Genomic DNA, 5,442 nt, shown 5'->3' with positions numbered 1-5,442 from the left:
GATAAAGGATCAATACAAAGTATACTGAGATACTGTAACTGTATAAGGCTTTTTTATATTATGTACTGATTATAGGTAATGATAATGAGTGTCTTGCAGAGGAGATAAACTAACTGATGGAGAAGAACAAGAACTGAGGACTTTACTTGATTACAAAGAAGGTGTGATAGTTGATCTATTACTCAATATTATTACTGATGTTACTTATACTAATGGTATAGGATCAATATTTGAACAAGATAAACAGCTAAATATCATCAAAAGAAGAAAAGGTATAATTAGTGAAAACTAAAGATATTTTATTAATGTATTTATTACTTGTATAGATTATATTGAAAGGATACTACAGACACCAGGTATTTACAGACCAGACCTCCCACAATATGCCATTCCTAAAGATTGTGGCAGTAGAAAGCGTATACTTACTGATCTATTGATGAGCCACAAGCAAAAAATCAAAAAAATATGCCACCACCAAACATAGCTCATGATAAGGGAAGTAGGCCATCAGACAGTAAGGAGTATAGTTGTCCCAAGAAACCACCTGTTGTTAACAATAGTGGTAACAATACAGGTATAGTACTAACTTAAAGCATGTATTAAAGTAATGTGCAGTTGATAATTATTTTGAACAGTCATGCAGCTAGTACAATTATTTTATAAATTGGAATTCTCATTGTGTCATTACTGTATAGAGTCTAAACTGAAAATAGAAAGACAGAGGTTGCAAGTGGCTATCAATAAAGTATTCAAATCACACAAATTAGAAACTGAGAATTTCCGAACCTCTCTCCTAATGAAAGCAGGTACTGACTCTACTGGTATAATATGTCTATACTACCTCATCACAGGAAGAGAGGAGGTATTAGTGGAGTATAAGAAAGAAATTGAGTTACTACAAGAAAATATATCAATAACTAGTGTACAACTGCTGATGAGTGAAAAGGGAAATATTGAGAGTACGTGATATGTTAGTAATTAAATCATTAACTGATTGATATATTGTATAGAGAAGGATCAGTGTACACAATCACTGGATACACCAACAGCAGAATCTATTTACACAGCACGTATTGACTATCATGGAATAAGGAGATATGGTCTTTCATTCAGTGAGGGAGGCAAGCTGGATATATATGACAAGTCTGGTAGTTTTAAGTGGAAAGGAAGATCCTTAGTGTCGGGTGATGAAGGATTCATTCCTAGTAGTTGTGTTTACTCAATGTTGGAGTCACTTCAATTTTTAGAGTTTATATTGTCAGTGGAAGAAGTGTCCCTTCCTATTCTACAGAAGATAAGGAATGATTCATCTAGTAATGATGAGAAAGCTTCTCTTTTCTTGGAGACTATTAATGATGATCCTATTATGATATCTGCACTGAGACAAGACAAGGAACAACATGATATAGGTAATATTTGTGATTATTGTGACAGTCAGTATAATTATTAATGAACATGTAATGTCATGTGTACATGCATACTTGTGTATGTAGCATGTACAATGTACATGTACTTTTATACATTATTTTCCTGTCCCTACTTATGTACAGATTACATGCATGTGTGGATGTACCATAGATCAGGAAATTTCCATTTTAAAAATATTTTCGGGTTAAAATGACCTAACGAAATTTTAACATGAAATATTATCTACAGTGAAGAATAAGATTACTGGAATTATTCTAACGTGCAGCACTGCAGCAGTGCATGCACGAAGCTCTTCCAAAAGCCCAATAATTCCATTGAATAGCTGTCCATTGTCATCAAGAGTTATTAGCCATGTGTCAAGTTTATGACGCATCCAAAATTTTTGATGCTGAAAAAATTCTCGGATGGGTCAACCAGTGAAAATAAAACACCTTGAAAAAATTTCATGCCAATTATTTTTAACATGAAAACTTCCCAATCTATGGTATGTACAATTGTATTGTGTGTGTGTATTTGTTTACTAGTTGCAGTGACAAATAGCAAGTTGTGTGTGTTTATATATACACATGATGTGAATATGTGTATTATTATGTACATACCCATGTACATGTATATAAGTATAATCCTTTGGTTTATATTAGGAGTCACTGGGAGAGTGAAATGGGACAGCGACAGGGTGTCCCTTACCTCTCCATCTCCAGTTCAGTGTAATGAAGTGATTAGTAATCTTAATAATAATCATAAGGTGATTCACCTCAACCACTCATCTACTAATAGTACAGTATCTCTACTATCATCAACTAAACTGCATACACTAAACCTGAGGAGACTTGAGATAATGTACACTCCATTAACTAATGATTGTATCCAGCACTTGTGTATACTACTAACTAATAATAAAACAATACAAGAACTAGAGATTAGTTCCCACTCCATTAGTGATAGAGGAGTTACTAATATCTGTCAAGCACTTGAACACAACTCCACACTTACCTCATTAGGTATTTTTAATAATCCTCTCATCACTTCTACTAGTGGACAGGCTCTTTCTCACCTCCTCCTCAATAACTCATCACTAGTTGAACTGAATCTGCGTTATTCTTCATTGTCTACTGAGTCAATACTACTCATCTTCCAGTCACTAATGGATAATAAGAAGATAAGGAGACTCTGGCTAGACTATCGACATAAAGAGACTTGTATTAATACTTATCCTAACTATTACCTCATACAAGACAAAGTGGAGTGGAGGTGGCTCTAATCACTCTTCATGTGAACTTGTGTATCTTCACCAAAATTAATACAAGAGATCAATCAAAACACACCACACACAAAGATGGTAATTTATCAACTCCATTATTTTTGATAATTGATTTTATTTTTTTAATTTTTAATTTCTTTGACTGCATAACTAGAAATGACAAACACTGATACATGATAATGATAATCCTTAAAATGATTTACTGGCTAATTACAAGTTCTTAATAATAACAATCAGCTCACATTATAGCCTGCAGTCTGATTGGTAGTAGAGTACTATAGAGTACTGTTCATCAGTACTTACACTGCAGTGAACAGAAAGTGATAGTGCAATTGAAGACATTTGTTGCATTAAAATTACATTTTAGTTGCGCTTTTAATTGTGTGTACTAATTTTGTTTGGATCTAAAGAAATAAGAGACATATATAGTCTATCTATTTAAACATTTTAATTTAAAATTTCTAAAAAGTTCTAAAAAATTTAAAGTTTCTAAAAAGTATTTCCAGTCAATACAGTTTTACTGCGGATTAGTTCAAGATTTAGTAAAGTTTGAATAGTTTAGATTTAACAAGTAAAATCCTCGAGACAGTCTAATTCTAAATTAATATTAATTAACATTAATTAACTTGAATAACTACTAACCTGATTCTTCAATTTCAGGTTTAAAATGGCTAAAGAAAAAATATCAAAAGATAAATCCAGTGATTTATACATATCAGACAGAATTTTCTAGGACTGCAAGAGGGGGGGTTAATATAAAAAGGTGTGGTTAGTAGGTGTGGTCTCACCAGGGAATTGTTTGACTGATAGTGTACGTAATAAATGAAATATTCTCTTCATAACTGAAGGACAGGAACGGGCAGAACTTGTAATGGCACTTATGAGCTTCTCAACAAAAAATAATAAATTAGTCTATGGAGAGAGAGAAATAAATATCATACGTGTAAATATCTTAATAATGTATAAAAAATGTAATGAAAAATTAATATCAACCAAAAATTAATAAAAATCACTTTGTAGGTACATGTGTATACACAACTATGGAACAACTATAAAAATTTGTAAAAAAATCCAAATTTGATCAGAATGAGTTCAAACTTTCTAAACAACAGAACAAATACCGTATTTTACTGTATAAACATTTGGTCCAAATAAACGCCTGTCATTAATATATTCTAGCTATAGATACACATATTTCTACCAAAAAATAATGCCTCACTGTTTAGATAGCTTAAAAGTGCTTAATAGTTAGAGCCTGGTCTAACTTGCTCAGAGTTGAAAATTCTGTCCCACTCGAAGTATCTTTTCTATTTTTTTCAATAAATTTTTTTGCTGCTAAGAAATAAATACCCGGGTATTTAATCAGTAAAATATGATACATGTATCAGAAAATACACAACACACACACACACTCTATAATCATTAGCATTAAGATACAAACACACACTATCAAACACATACCATTGATGAGTACATGTACTTAATGAATGACTGATCCATTTAAACGTGTACCTATACTTCAGAATCAGGAGTAACCGACTGTAGATCATACCACTTCTCTACTGGGAACTCGTGCCCTCCTGACAGCTGGTCTCTGGTAAATATGAGGTGGCCTAACCTCTGGTCACGTGACACTGTGTCAGCATCACAAATGAATAGGGTTGGACAAGTGAAGTCATTAGGGACTGTGAAATTAAACTGTTCAAAATTTACAAATTTTAAAAGTTGCTAAAATGCTAAAATTTGTCAAAACATGAAAAGACAAACATACCACTGACTGTGTGTCCTAACCTTGTTGTATTGGTAGTCATCCTGCCCCTCCCCCACCTCCTCTGGTCTCTCGTACAGCTGTGTGTTTGGTACCAAAATTTGGTACCAAACACACAGCTGTATGAGAGACCAGAGGAGGTGGGGGAGGGGCAGGATGACGAGCGGAATAACGTACCTCAAGATACTTTGAGTCTTTGGGAATGTGTCAGGTAAATGAAACACATATTTTCTATCAACACTCTAAATAGTGAGAGACATGGAGATAAAGGATTACATCTACATGTACATATGTATATTTACTTTTGATGTACATTTCATAATTCAATGTTTAGCAGCAAAGCTCTCGTTAAACTCCTAAAATACAATAAAAACAATGAGATATAATAATATTAATTTCTTTAAATGGACATGACTAAAAAATTTTAGTTGGAATCGGCTTCAACTTTTTAAATGTAATGAAAATTAGGAACAATTTTGGAGCCATTTTTTGGAAAAAAGCATGAATACAGTACATAGTATTTTGTTACAGGGAGGGCTACCAATAGGCTATGTGGGGTCCAGGACAAAAATTTTGATGGTGCCCCTACAGGTACCGTGGTAGGTACAGGGTAGTCTCGCTAGCCAGACCATTCCCCAGCCTACAGTCATTGGGGTGGACGGCGGGGAAGGGTCTGGTACACTGCTTAATGTAGTCCTGTTCTTACGTCCAGAAATGGACGAGACCAATCAGATTCAGTTATCCATGACATGTGACCACAGGTCACATTGAATTTTAATTATCAAAATGGCGACTTTTCAAGAGTTGTGGAAAGAATGCTGAAAAACAAGCTATAGAGTGGTAGCATCCAGCGTCTTATTGATTCTGAAGAGGCATCTTAGTGAAAGGTATCCGAGTAATATGCTACAAGTTGGTCTGGATGCCATGAAACATGCATTTCGGTTCAATTTTATTGTTGTTTCATATGAACAGTATTTTTGTTGTT

At 33.7% G+C, this 5,442-nt stretch overlaps 2 long non-coding RNA genes across 2 annotated transcripts in view; both read right to left on the bottom strand.

Annotated features, from left to right (window-relative positions):
• Positions 1 to 3,249: 3,249 nt before the first annotated feature.
• Positions 3,250 to 4,376, bottom strand: LOC109586385 (uncharacterized). Its single transcript, XR_002186998.1, has 4 exons — positions 4,151 to 4,376; positions 3,478 to 3,601; positions 3,332 to 3,424; positions 3,250 to 3,285 (listed from the first exon to the last, which is right to left on the bottom strand). It is a non-coding gene; the product is annotated as an uncharacterized LOC109586385 (long non-coding RNA).
• A 188-nt stretch (positions 4,377 to 4,564) lies between these two features.
• LOC109586387 (uncharacterized) overlaps positions 4,565 to 5,442 on the bottom strand; it is a 1,496-nt gene continuing 618 nt past the window's right edge. Inside the window, exons 2-3 of the long non-coding RNA XR_002187002.1 lie at positions 4,760 to 4,813; positions 4,565 to 4,699 (exon numbers count right to left, since the gene is read on the bottom strand). This is a non-coding gene — a long non-coding RNA (uncharacterized LOC109586387). The remainder of the gene's footprint in view (positions 4,700 to 4,759; positions 4,814 to 5,442) is intronic.

This window comes from Amphimedon queenslandica, unplaced genomic scaffold (assembly GCF_000090795.2).
Source record: "Amphimedon queenslandica unplaced genomic scaffold, v1.1 AMPQUscaffold_12884, whole genome shotgun sequence".
Lineage (NCBI taxonomy): Eukaryota > Metazoa > Porifera > Demospongiae > Haplosclerida > Niphatidae > Amphimedon > Amphimedon queenslandica.
The sequence above is the reverse complement of the archived record's forward strand: the minus strand, read 5'-3'. Positions and strand labels throughout refer to the sequence as shown.